Below are 14,341 nucleotides of genomic sequence, written 5' to 3'. Positions count from 1 at the left end.
GCACGGTGGGCAGGACACCCTGCTGGGAGTCAGGCCAGCTGGTTCTACAGCTGAGTTCTAGACCTGCCTTTGCCACTTTCCTGGTGGGCAAGTCCCTTTGTCTCTCTGAGCCTCATTTGCAGTTGAATATATGTGAAACTGGGTGTAACATACGACTATGCAGAGTACGAAGTACTATGTACTTACACACTAAGCACTAGGTACTAGGTACTATTTAGAGGCACTACTAAAGAGCAGGGAAGAAACTGGGGTTTCTCAGCCAAGAAAAAGGGCAAATTTTAGAGTTTCCCTGAATATGACTTAAGGGTAACACATATATCATAGAGTTCTAGAAAAACTTAGAATCAACTATACTTCAATAAAAAAAATTTTTTTAATAAAATAAAATGAGAAAAAAAAAGAAAACCCAAGCAGAAAAGAACCTCGGAGATCAGAGTACTACCCCCTCACGCAATAATTCTGAATATCTGCGCATCTGTAACATGACCTAATGGAAAAATGGGTTTGGAATGTGGGTTCTTCTCTTTTAAGGCATTCTCATGTCTGGCTTGGAGTCCTGGAAAGAGCTTCCTAAGTGTCTAGTCCTGGTTCAGCACCTATGACACATATGACTTTAGGCTAGTTCCTTAAGCCTCTGGGAGCCTCGATTTTCTCATCTACAAAACGGGGCTTCTGATCTTGCCCTACCTGTCTTACAGGTAAGACAAGTTTAAATAAGGCACCGCGTGTGAAAGTGTTTTGGAAACCTAAAGTGACTTCACACCTGCAAAGCTGCCTCACTGTAGCTCCGGTCCACTGCCCAGAGCGGAGAGGCGTGAAGGGAATGGCCACCAAGACCCTCGTTCAAAAGTGGGTCTTACAGGAACCTCCCTGGCGGTCCAGTGGTTAAGACTCTGTGCTTCCACTGCAGGGGGTTAGGGTTCGATCCCTGGTTGGGGAACTAAGATCCCGTATGCCGCGCAGCGTGGCCAAAAATTAAAAAAAAAAAAATTTTAAAAGTGGGTCTTACAGAAGGGGCCATCTTGAGAGAGCCCCTGAGCACCAGGGATTGCACTGGAGCTGCGGAGGCAGCAGAAGGAAAGGCAGGCAAGGCCCTTTCCTCATGGAGCTTAGATTCCCGCAGAGAGACAGACAATAGGAAGGGAGACAAATAAAAACAAGGTAGCTTCAGAGAGAGGTGAGTGCTCTGAGTGAAATGAAACAGGATGAGGCTGTTAAGGAGGGATGGGGCTAGATGAGGGGGTGACCAAAGAAGGCTTCCCGGAGGAGGTGGCACCTGAGAACTAGGACGTGAGTGACAAGGACAGCCACGAGAAGACCTGGAGTGCGAAGTGTTCCAGTGCAAAAGGACAGCTAGTGCAAGAGCCCCGAGGCAGGAATAAATTCCTGTTCAAGGAAGTTCGAGAAGCTGGTGGTTTGGAGCTGTAGGGGGAGAGGGCAGGCGGGGCAGCGGGCCAGGGCTTGCAGTGGGTTTTCAGGAGAGGCTAGCGAGACATGATCTAGTTTGTGTTGAACTAAGATCAGCCTGCATAGGGTTGGAAGTTCCATCTCTTACATGCCATGTTGGGGGCCCCAAGAAATTTTTAGGGCTTTCAAGGGCTTTATCCAGGAACAAGCCAACCTCCTAAACCTACATACTAGGAAAACTGAGAGGCAGAGAGAAAGGCCACTTGCCTAGGGGGCCCCACTGCTCCCTTCCTGGGGCTGGCATTCAAGCCCAGGTCTCTGATCCTGGTCCCTGAGGCCCAGCCTCTCCCCCCAGGGCCACCCCACCAATGGAGGATGGGAGGGGGTTCACTGAGGCCGCAGAGCTGGCAGATGGGCCCAGTGCCCCAAGGCTTCCAGCTTCAGCCAGTGAGATCCCAGGGCTGGGCTCCAGAAAGGAAGGGCATAGCCCAGCTGGGCCTCGTCCTGCATCACTAGGCCCAGTGCTTAGCCCTCAGCTGGCAGTGGAGGGGGGCGGTGGTCAACTCCAGGAGCTCAGCCAGCCAAGAGCAACCTGATTGAGCAGGAAATGGGCCTGCAGCCAGACAAAGCATCAACCAGCACCTGGAGGCTTTGTTCCCTTTATTCCCGTTGCAGACTTTCTCAGGCACCTGCAGCTGGGCCTCAGGAGCACCAGGGCCAGGAAGGGGCTCCCATGGGATCTGGTTCTTCTGCAACAGGGAGTGGCCTGACTTGTGACCGGGAGGGAGGTCTCATGATATAATAACAACAACAATAGGTCCACTTACTATGTGCAAGAGACATTTCATTTAACCCTCACAACAAACCCACGAGGCATGTACTATTATCATCTACATACTACAGATTATGAAATGGAGGCACATGGAGATAAAGTGACCTGTGCAAGGTCACACAGTATAAGGAAGTGAAAACAGTATGGGCTTTGGAATCAATGAATCCCAGCCCTATTTGCCTCTATGACCTTCGGCAAGGTATTTAAAAATTTCCAAGCTTGTCATCTTATTCTGATCTCAGAGGACTGCAGTGCCGATTAAATGATTTGAGATATGCAAAGCCTCTGGCGCATGGCTCTCCATCCAGACAAGTCTTTCTGTCCTCCTCCCCACTTCCCATAACTCTGTGACCTTGGCATGTTACCACCACTGAGCCTCAGTTTCCTCATCAAAGAAATAGGTACAATGACATTACGCAATAGGGCTGTTGAAATCCTGATGCTCTCCTGAGAGGCATGCCTCATCTTTTGAAAAGGCCCCATTCCTGAGACCTTTCAAGGAAGGTGCCATTTTACAAAATTGCCGTCTTTGCTTTCTATCAAAATAAACAAAGAAACACAAATAGAAAAACCAGTCTTAGAGCCATTCCCCATTTGAGACAAAAAGCCAGTATTACGCACACTGCTGGGCTTAGAAGGTTTTCTCAGAAGGAAAAACAGAAGTGACAGCTCAAGTCATAACACGGCTACCAGGATTCTCTCTAGTTCCACACCCTGGGACAGACGACACCACCCACAGCAGTGGCAACAAGACGGACAGTTGTAGGCTCATGCAAAGTACCAGGGAAGATCCACCAGGGATTTCAGCCAAACACAAGACAAAACACTAAACTCCTTTTCCTATAAATCAGCCAATATTTTTCAAGTTCTTGTTATGAGTAAATGCTTCTTACCCCCAATAACAGGGAATATACATGAAAACATAGGTACCACCACTGTTGTAGATACACATCAAGGTGGTGGTCCCAGCTCTTCCCAAGGGCCATGCCTGTTTCTCTCAATCATCTTTTGGGGGATAAACTGCTCTTTCTCTGGTCCAACTCAGCCATTCATGTAAGGGCTGCCAATCAGTCTAGACCAGGCTGCCCCTGGTCACAGTGATTGGTCCAGGAGAAGGGTGTGATCCAGAAAAGCAAGGCTATCAGAGCTTCTACCAGGATTTCAAAATTGGAGCTGGAGAGGAAAATCCTGTTCCTCTTGGATTGGTGAACTCGAAGGATATAAATCCGGACCAATGACAGCGATTTTCTGGATGCAGAAAGCCTGTTTGCAAAAAACAGGGGATGAAGACCTCAAAGAGAGAAGCCATGATGAGTAGCAGGGTGTCCTGACATGATAATCTCAGATTCCCTAAGGCAGGCTCAACCCTTCCTGCCCATCTGCTGGTGGTGTGTTTCAATGAGCCAATAAGTTCCTTCCCATACCTTGTGAGTTAAGAGCCCTGCCTAACTCAGCCACCAAGCATTGTGTGGTAATAAACACAGCAGTTCAGTAGGAGAGATATCACAGGCAGGACTTGATGACTTGCCAAGTGAAAGTTTTAGGCAATCTGGGCTGTGAAGGCAGAGACAAACAAGATTACCTGATTCATTCAAATCAACAAACATTTACTGAGCCCTTACTTATGCCAGGGGCAGTATTAGGCATTCAGGATATAACAGTGAATGGACAGACTAAGTACTTTTCCTCACTTTGGAGTAATCAGAAAGGACTTCCTGGAGCTGGGGAGGTTGGAGGAAGTCACTGAGGGATGGTAAAATCTGGCCAGGCAGAGAGTGAGGGGGAGAAAAGCATGAATAAAGATATGGAGGCATAAGACTCTTGTCCGTGAAGGCACATTGTCTTGTATCTCCATGGTGCCTGGCTACAGCGGGCACTCAGTACGTTTTGTTTTTTGTTTTTGTTTTTTTGTTTGTTTTAATAAATTTATTTATTTTTGGCTGCGTTGGGTCTTTGTTGCTGCGCGTGGGGTTTCTCTAGGTGCGAACGGGGGCTACTCTTCATTGCAGTGCACGGGCTTCTCAATGCGGTAGCTTCTCTTGTTGTGGAGCACGGGCTCTAGGCGTGCGGGCTTCAGTAGTTGTGGCACGTGGGCTCAGTAGTTGTGGCTCACGGGCTATACAGCACAGGCTCAGTAGCTGTGGCACACGGGCTTAGTTGCTCAGCGGCATGTGGGATCTTCCCAGACCAGGGCTCGAATCCACGTCCCCTGCGTTGGCAGGCAGATTCTTAACCACTGAGCCACCAGGGAAGTCCTGTTTTTTTTAAAAAAATAGGAATAAATGAGGTAATACATGTAAAGATCCTACCTTTTTAAAAAAAAATTATTTTATTTATTTTCTTTATGTTCTTTATGTTTTTGGCTGTGTCAGATCTTAGTTGTGGCACACAGGGTCTTCGTTGAGGCATGCAGGATCTTTTCGGGCTTCTCTCTAGTTGTGGCGTGTGGGCTTTCTCTCTCTAGTTGTGGCGCATGGGCTCCAGAGCGCGTGGGCTCTGTAGTTGTGTCGTGCAGGCTTAGTTGCCCCATGGCATGTGGGCTCTTAGTTCCCCGACCAGGGATTGAACCCGCGTCCCCTGCATTGGAAGGCAGATTTTTTTACCACTGGACCACGAGGGAAGTCCCTGTTTTTGTTTCTAATATTTATTTATTTATTTGGCTGCGCCAGGTCTTAGTTGCAGCACGTGGGATCTTTTTTTTTTTTTTTGAGTTGCGGCATGCGGGATCTAGCTCCCTGACCAGGGATGGAACCCGGGTCCCCTGCACTGGGAGCACGGAGTCTTAACTGCTGGACCACCAGGGAAGTTCCTCAATACATGTTTATTGCATGGTATGCATAAGTGAATGAATACGTGAGTGAAGTAAAGTGCAAGTCATTTGGGGGAAGAGCAGGTCATTCAGCTTGGCAGGACAAGAGCTACTTTTAGAGAAGGCAATGTTGAGGAAGGCAGATTGAAGCCAGACCACAGAGGACCTTGCTGAAAAGTGTAGACTTGGCCTGGGCCACACCACACAGTCCCAATTCTGGCAGGGCTCGGAGGAGCTGGCCGGGCAGGACAGTGGATCTCACAGGCCCCGTGTGGCCCCCACCTCTGTTGTGGTTGCCACACCCATGCTCTCTCAGACTCGCCAGCCAGGCTCTGCCCAACACCCTAACCAGCACCCCAGCTACCCAAGGTCATGCCCCAGACACCACCGCCCTTCTGGCTCCTGGGTGAAGCTGCCAGCACATCACTCCTGCCCAGTCTGTAATTTAAACATGACCTCCTCCCAGCCTGACTGCTCATCGCCTTCTGCACCCCAGACGTACCCGTTGCAGGAGCTGCCCAAAGAGGAGAAAAGGTCTGGTGTCCATTGAGCCCCTGACCTGGGCTACAGGGAGGGGCTTGAAGTCCCAGCTAGGCTGAGCCTGGGCACAGCTGGGGTCACCAGAGTCGGCTCCTGAGCTCAGAACTAGGGACACCATGCCCCCTCGTGGCCAGGAGACAGCCAGCACCTTGGTCTTCCCGGACTACGACATATTTACACCTTTACTTTACTTTAGGGAAGTTTTAAAAAAGGAAATACATTTCTGAAAAGCTGAGAACACAAATCACATAAGTTAGGTTTATATCTCAAGGAAACTCATAGTAAGACTTCTAGAAAAAGCTATTTCAGATTTTCCAACGCCAAGGCAAATTTTTCTGACTCTTAATTTCTTTTATGTTTATCTGCTAAAGCAGGAGGATGGGATGTCTGAAAATTGTTGTTTTCGGTATTTTCCAGTTCTATGAAGAGTCTTCCCAGGTTAATATGTTCCGTGAGGTTATGGAACATGCCTTCCACTTCTTTTGTGATTCTCACAGCCCTGTCAGGGCAAGTGGATACCTCGTCCATAAAATAAACTGTGAGAGTAAACAGCTCCTCTCTACACATTTCTCAGCTTTGAAAACTCAGCTTTTCACCTGCATAGTGTTTGTCTGCAATGGGGGCACACCTCTGAGCATTGGTGATATTAACTTATTTACAAGCATTTTTGTCTACAATACGTAATGCCCTGTATTAGGTGCTCATTGTTATTGCTGGTGGTAGTGTTTGTGGAGGAGGACAATGGAGATTGAGAAAAAAACTACAAGACAGATCCTGATCTCAGGGGCTGTGTCCACCTTAGACAGGATATACACACATGACACAACTTGCAAACAATCACAAATTAACAGCAGGGTATAAACTAAACATACATGTGCTGAGAGCAGTAATCAGAGTGGGTGGAAGGCTGATGGCAGGACACTTGCTGGAAATATGGTCTGAGAGGAGTCTTGAAGAATGCCAGGCCCGAAGACTGAGGCCTTCTGGGGCTGGATAGTTGTCAAGAAGGAGGCCAGCATCTACACAACTTTGGAGATACAACCATTATGCCTCCAAGGCATGGTGGCCTACCTGGCACCTCCTCTCACTGTTCCACCCTTGCCAGAGACCCCACACTCCTTCCCACCCTCCTGCTCCTATCATTGGGTTGCCACATGGTCAAACATGAACCACTACCAGGGATACCTGGCCCACATGTACACCTCTTACTGCCTCTAGCCGACCCAAGGCTATACCTGGGGGCATCAGAGTACCCCTTGCCAGTACAACCGCGGTGAGGTTCTACTGATTATGCCTTTGTCCTGCCTCCGTCTTAGAAGAGAGCCAACCAAGTTTTTTGGATCCCCAGAGTCATGAAGTCTCCCAATCCCAGAAGCCAGGGCAGGACTGATGCAGGCCTATACATGGATGGGGCTGTAGTACACTACAGGTGGTAGCCATGCACTCTGACTGTGAATAGCCTGGAAGTTTGCTCCAGTCATTGGGTTCAGTATAGAGGTCAGGGCTTATGAAATGCAATACATGAAGTGGTGTAGCTTGAGGGCAGGAGTCAACTGTTTTAACCACATCTCAGACCAGGAAGGTCATTAGTGAGGAATGTTGGGTGCGAGGATTGAGAGATTCCACTGGGTCTGTCCATTCTTCACTAGTAATTTTTCAAAAGACAAAGAGAATGCTAATTGATTCATTTTAGTAGGGTATAGAATTGCCACACAGTTTGGAAATCTTCAGGAACTAGAAAGTTGCTCAGTGAATAAGAAATTCAAATAAAGACAATCAGAGGAACCAAATAGCTGAAGACATCAGCTCAAGAAAGCCCAAGGCAGTCATCTTATCACCCCAAGTTCCAACTTTTTAGGATCATCTCTACATTGGATTCCACCAGGCCTTCTAACCACTCAGGATGCAGCCCCTTCTCATGACTATAAGGATTGTATATTACCCTAGGCAGTTGCTCACCCACTGCTTTTGGAACAGCTTGTGGCCCTTTCTCTGGGAGGGATTTTGCTGTCATTGATGACCTCAGCATTTGGACCTGTACCTGTTTGGATTTGGCTAGTCCCTGAATGACCCAATTAGACTCTGTGATCTGGCTTCTGGACAGAACAACTTTGCTCCTGGGCTCAGGGTGGGGGGCAGGGCATCATTTGGGGTATTTTTGGCTCTAGGTAACAGAAACCCTACTCAAGCTGGTTTAATCAGTGAGGACATTTATTGTGTCATTTAATAGGAAGTCCCACGAGAGGGTGGTTTCCAGGTAAGCTGATACAGCATCTCAGTGAGGACATAAAGACCTCAGTTCACGTGTTCCTTTGTTCACTCCTTCCCTGACATAGGAGATTGTGCCATTTTGCCCTTCATGCATGAGAGTCCCTGCTTCCTCACAGCCCTACCAACAGAATGTATTGTCAAACATTTGGATTTTTGCCAATCTGATAGGTGAAAAGTGGTGTAACAGTGTTATTTCAATTTTAATCGCTCTTACTATGAGTGAAGTTGAGCATTTTTTCCTATGCTTAAGGGCTACTTACTTGTTTTTCCTTTTCTGTGAACTTTGTCTTCACCTACTTTGCTCACTTTCCATTTGGGTTGTTGACCTTGGACGCAGGGGTTTTTCCATCTCTCCGCTCTGGCCTTTTTAGTGCTTGCTTCCTGCTCAGGCTGGAACCAAGATGGCAGCAGCAGTTCTAGACATTGAGATGTTCAGAAATTAGGTTTGTCACTTTCTGTTTGTGGCTAACCCAGTTCCATTTCCCAACCCCCTTTTCCCTTTCCTGTTTCTTCTTTGTTTTTGTTTGTTTTTTTGGCCTCGCCTCGCAGCTTGCGGGATCTTAGTTCCCTGACCAGGGATCGAACCCGGGCCCCCTGCAGTGGAAGCACCGAGTCCTAACCACTGCACCGCCAGGGAATTCCCATCCTGTTTCTTCTTTGGACAAGAAGAGCTAAAAACTGACTTTCCCAGTTCGCTTTGCAGCGAGGAGCAGCCATGGGACACAGTCCTGCCCAATGAGACGGAAGTGGGAGAGTACGAGGGAATTTCTTGCACAGGTGTCACTGGATAGCCCCTTTCTTCCTGCCTTAACATGGACAGAATGGCTGGAGTGGCAGCCTTCTTGATACCATAAATGAAAGACAAAGACAGTCACAGAGATGTTGATCCTAATATTATTGGAGCCACCAAACCGACACCAGGAACCACCTACCTCCTGACTTTGTACACAGCTCATTAAATATCTTCACTCTTAAACTATTATTTGTCAGGGTGTGGGCGGAGGGGGGGTGTGTTCTCTTACTCGCTGATGAACACATTCCTAACCAGTACACTGTGGCTTTCTCCTAGGAGGGAGAAAACTTCCCAGAAGGCACCCTTCCCCTTTCCCTGGACTTCCCCTCAGGACATTGGTCAGATTGGGTCACATGTCCTTTCCTGAACCAATCACCTCAAGGGGCATAGGATTCCCCTTAGGCCAATGGGGTCACTCCTGGGGTGGGGGCAACGTTCGCTGAGGCATATGGATACAGGAAAGAGAGGTGGAAACCAGAGGCAGGAGGATGGTGGCATTTTTAGAAAGGAAGGGGTGAGAAATGGCCGCTGGGTGGGCAGGCAGTGGCGTCTCCTGAAGTGAGTGAAAGAGTGGCCTCAGCTCGGGGCTGTGCCCCGGGGGAGTGACTTGTGTCTCACCTGCATGGACCTGCTGCCCAGTCACACTGCTCTAGGGCATTGCCAGGCTCTACCTGGGTGCAGAGGTTTGCGACCTGTCTCACCTGTTGGGCAGCAAAGTCCTGTAAACCACGAATGCACAGTTACATGAGCTACATATACCTCTCTCAATGAGGTCAAAGAAGTGGTTGTATTTCCTTAAAACAAAAACAAATTTTCCTTAATAAACGAATAGATTATACCAGTTTATAAACTCCATGAGGGCAGGGGTGTATATTTCTTGGTTTTCTGCTGTACCCCAATCCCTAGCAATTGATTAAAAATGTTGAACAGGACAGAGGCTTTTTTTTTGGCTGCACCTCGCAGCATGCACCCCCTGCAGTGGAAGCTCGGAGTCTTAACTCAATGTTTGAAGTCTCCACTTTCTTTCCTTTTAAAATCGGGAATGGCCTTTTGACCCTCTCCAGCCTTCCAGCTCATTTTCTGTTGTAATATCTCAAAAACCACAGGCAGTGACTCAGAGTCCCATTTCCCAGTGGCGGGGATATAATTACTCCAGGCCAAAGAACATTATTTCGAGGAGCCAGGAGCTCATTTACAAACTCTCTAACCCACCTTGGGCTAGCTAAGAGCTAGTTCCTCCCCGACGGTACTTACTCACACACACACTTCTCCTCCAGGTCTGAAAGGCAAAGGCCCCATCGCCTGATGGGTTCCCACCTTCCAGCATTCCGCCCCCAGCATCTAGCAGCAGGCCTGCTCTTTCTTTCATCTCCTCGCTCTGAAGAGAACTAAGAGCTCCTTTTCATTGTTCTCCCTGGCAGTATTCTATTACATTTATTTCCTCCATTATAAAAAGTAATATAAACTCATTTAAGAAAATGTAGAAAATCCAGCTAAGTAGGAAGGAGTAAGGAAAAACAACGTACTGCTCCCTTTACCTAAGGTCAAGCACAGTCAACATTTCAGTGCCAGAAACTAACACAACATTGTAAATCAACTATACTCCAATAAAAATTTAAAAAAAATCCCAGTCACACCCTTAAAAACAAAACATTTCAGTGCCTTACGGAAGCTATTCCGACAGGTCTCCCTTATCCTTATATGCCTTCTTTTTACAATTTCCTTTTAAATCTAAGCTCTAATGATGAAGTTTGTATACCCTCCTACAGTACAATTCTAGAATCATTGTGAATGTGCACAAAGATTTAATCCACAGCATCCCCCAGCACAAGGGATGTTTTCTCCAGAAACAGGTGACCATGTAGAACATGGCATGACCAGGTAGGGATGCTTGGATAAGGCCATTCCTGGCAGCAGCTTGTACAAGCCCAGAAAAGGTGTGAGATGTGCCCCTCATTATTACAGTCATGCTCTTTGGGGAGGAGGGGGTAGAAGTGGAGACAAAGGGGTAGGCTTTCACTTTCACTTTATATACTTCACAAAAAACTACGAAAAAGAATGATTTTTGCAGAGATTATTACCTTAGTGTCTTCATCTCTGGAAATGTTCTATGGTGAACATATGTTGCTTTGGTAATCACAGAAATATAACACATGAGTTATGGGCTGAATCGTGTCCCTCAAATCTGTATGTTGAAGTCCTAACCCCCTGTACCTCAGAATGTGTCTGTATTTGGAGACAGGGCTTTTAAAGAGGTAATTAAGTGAAAATGAGGTAATTAGGGTGAGCCCTAATCCAATATGACTAGTGTCCTTACAAGAAGAGGAGATTAGGACACAGATGCTCATAGAGGGAAGCCCAGGGAGGAAACGGCCATCTGCAAACCTAGAAGCCTCAGGAGGAGCCAACCCTGCCAACACCTTGATCTTGGACTTCTAGCCTCCAGAACCGTAAGAAAATAAATTTCTGTTGTTTAAGCCACCCAATCTCTGGTACTTTGTTATGGCAACACTAGCAAACGAATATATTGTGTAATTATAAAGAGAGAGAAGGCAATAAAACAAGCTCTTGGCTTTTCAGATTTTCACACTGAAGGTTATCGCTGGTCATGAGAAACGCACAGCTTCAGGAATTACTCTTTTTTTTTTTTTTTGGCTGTGCTGCACAGCATGTGGGATCGTATTTCCTCGACTAGGGATCAAACCCGTGCCCCCTGCAGTAGAAGCGCAGTCTTAACCACTGGACTTCCAGGAAAGTCCCTCCTTTGAACTTTTCAAAGCGGATTTAACCTTCAGTGTGGGACGCAGGTAGCCACGCCCTTTCCTTCCCTGGAACGCACTGCAGCGTGAGATGACGTCTCCCAAGTTTTCGCTCCACGTAGGTTCAGATCCCACTGGGACCACCTACAGGGCAAGACCATTTAGGCTCTCTTATCCTCAGTTCCCACTCTGTAAAGCAGAGAGAATAAGAGCAGGCAGCCTTTTTCTTTAAGTCCTAAGGGAGATGAGACACGTAATGGTGACAGCACAGCACAGCGGTTAGGAGACCAGATCCCCAGCCCACACTTGCTGAACTTGGTGGTTCAGGTCCTGGCTCAGCCACCTTCCTCCTGGGTGGCCTTGGGCAAAGTGCTTCTGCCCTCTGTAAAGTGAGGATTACAAAAGCATGATGATGGGGACTAAGTGCATTAATGTATCTAAAGTACATATATTGAGAATTATATCTAAACTACTCTGTCTAGTAGAGTAGCCATCAGCCACCTGCACCCGTTGAGCACTTGAAATGTGGCTCCTTCAAACTGCGATGTGCTGTAAGTGTAAATTCACGTCGGATTTTGAAGACTTAATAAGAAAAGAGATTGTGAAACATCTCACTGATAATATTTTGCATCTTTTAGATTAAATAGAATATATTTTACAGTTAATTTCACTTTAAAAAAAACTTTTAAAAATACAGAGCAGTTACTAATTTTCCCCCTGGGTATCGCCCATGTGTACATTAGGTATATATATTACTAACTTCTGTTTATATTTCTTATTTATTTATTTATTTATTTATTTATTTATTTATTTATTTTTGGTTGCATCAGGTCTTAGTTGCAGCAGGCAGGCTCCTTAGTTGTGGCTCGCTGGCTCCTTAGTTGCGGCATGTGAACTCTTAGTTGCAGCATGCATGTGGGATCTAGTTCCCTGACCAGGGATCGAACCCGGGCCCCCCTGCATTGGGAGCGTGGAGTCTTATCCAGCGCCACCAGGGAAGTCCCCTGTTTGTACTTCTTAAACAGTAAATAAAATAAAATGCAGCTACTAGAATATTTTAAATTATATATGTGGCTGGCACTGTATGTTTATTAGACAGCTGGCTTAGAACAGGGCCTGCCTGGCATGTAGCACGAGTAACTGAAGCTACTATCAGTGTTTAGCGCCTGACACTTGGTAAGCACTTATCAAGTGGTGGTTTTTGTTCTGAAGACTTCTCAGGGGCCCTCTCCTGCCTCTGCTTTGGAGATCTATGCCTGGAAATGCATTGTCTGTTTCCCTGCAGGATTTTGTCATATTCACCCATTGGGAGAGCTCCCGGTCTTTCCTTTAATCTTCACCACCCCCACGACCTCTCCAGGGATGTCTACACACATGGACACACACACACACACACACACACACACACACACACACACACATGCAGGTGTAGACTTTCTCAATGTCCAGTCCTCCATCACCTCCTGTCACCCCTGCAACTGTGGTCCCTAAGCACCTCTGCATCCTGCACTGAGTTCACCTGGCCTGGGTTTGGGGATCCCTCTTTGCCATCATCGTTCTCTGCTTTCTCCTCAGGCCCTGCACTTCTGAGGCTTGATCTGTGATGCTCAGACAGATGGAACGTTGCCAGCAGGGGCTGTTAGCATGCTGCCAAGAGGCTGCCCAGAGCAGCTTTTACTCTGACAAATTCACTCCTGGGGCCCCCAGGTCTACCCACGTCCTGGCAGCTGGTGGAGAGAAGATGGAGTCTCAGCTGTGGACTTGGACGACTCAGTTTCTCAGGAGGCCACTGTATACACCAGATGCCACGTTTTCAATGCATTTAGCAGGGTGAGAACAGTTTTTGTTTTGGAAAGTATCTGGATCAGCCACTTTGGTTGAGGAAGGGGAGGTACCAGGGCATGGTTAAACACATGAGGAACTAAACAGATTTACAGGGGTCGTTAACAAGAACTTGGAGAAAGGGACCCCCAAAAGAGAGGAGAAGACGGGGAGAAGGTCAGAAAAGTGAAAAGGGGCCAGAACAAAATAGCAGGAGCCTCAGCCTGGGAGGTATGTGTCTATTGAGAAATTCCCAGTGGCAGGGACAGAGTGGCAGTGGGAAGGGACTTTTTAAAAAAATTGTGGTAAAATATACATAACATAAAATTTACCATCTTAACCATTTCTAGGTGTACATCCTCCTTGTTTTGTAACCATCACCACCATCCATCTCCAGAATTCTTTTCATTCGAAAACTCTTTTCAACCGAAACTCTGTACCCATTAAACAATAACTTTCCATTCCCCCAGCCCCCTTGCAACTACCATTCTATTTCCTGTCTATGAATTTGACTACTCTAGGTACTCCATATAAGTGGAAACATACTGTATTATGTTTGGCTTATTTCACTTAGCATAATGTCCTCAAGGTTAATCCATGTTGTAGCATGTGTCAGAATTTTCTTTCTTTTTAAGGCTGAATAACATTCCATTGTATGTATAACCACATTTTGTTTATCCACTCACCCATTAGTAGACACCTGGGTTGCTTCCATCTTTTGGCTGTTGTGATTAATGCTGCCATGAACATGGGTATATAAATATCTCTTTCAAACCCTGCTTTCAATTCTTTTAGGTATCCATCTAGAAGCAGAATTGCTGGGTCATATGGTAATTCTATTTTTAATTTTTGAGGAACTGCCATGCTATTTTCTACAGTGCCTGTACCATTTTACATTCTCACCAACAGGGCATAAAAGTTCCAATTTCTGAAAAGACAACCTATAGAATGGGAGAAAATATTTGCAAATGATATGACTGATAAGGGTTAATATCAAAAATATATAAACAGCTCATACAACTCAACATAAAAAGAAAAAACAACCCGATTGAAAAATGGGTGGAAGATCTGAATAGACATTTTTCCAAAGAAGACATACAGATGGCCAA

At 46.5% G+C, this 14,341-nt stretch overlaps 1 protein-coding gene across 2 annotated transcripts in view; it reads right to left on the bottom strand.

Annotated features, from left to right (window-relative positions):
• SEMA4B (semaphorin 4B) overlaps positions 1-14,341 on the bottom strand; it is a 93,136-nt gene that overhangs the window by 50,840 nt on the left and 27,955 nt on the right. For both annotated transcript variants that reach the window (XM_068557766.1, XM_068557749.1), the window contains one exon: positions 8,120-8,275. The gene's annotated coding sequence lies outside the window, so the exon portion shown is untranslated. The remainder of the gene's footprint in view (positions 1-8,119; positions 8,276-14,341) is intronic.

The sequence above is a fragment of the Eschrichtius robustus genome, chromosome 1 (assembly GCF_028021215.1).
Source record: "Eschrichtius robustus isolate mEscRob2 chromosome 1, mEscRob2.pri, whole genome shotgun sequence".
NCBI lineage: Eukaryota > Metazoa > Chordata > Mammalia > Artiodactyla > Eschrichtiidae > Eschrichtius > Eschrichtius robustus.
The sequence above is the reverse complement of the archived record's forward strand: the minus strand, read 5'-3'. Positions and strand labels throughout refer to the sequence as shown.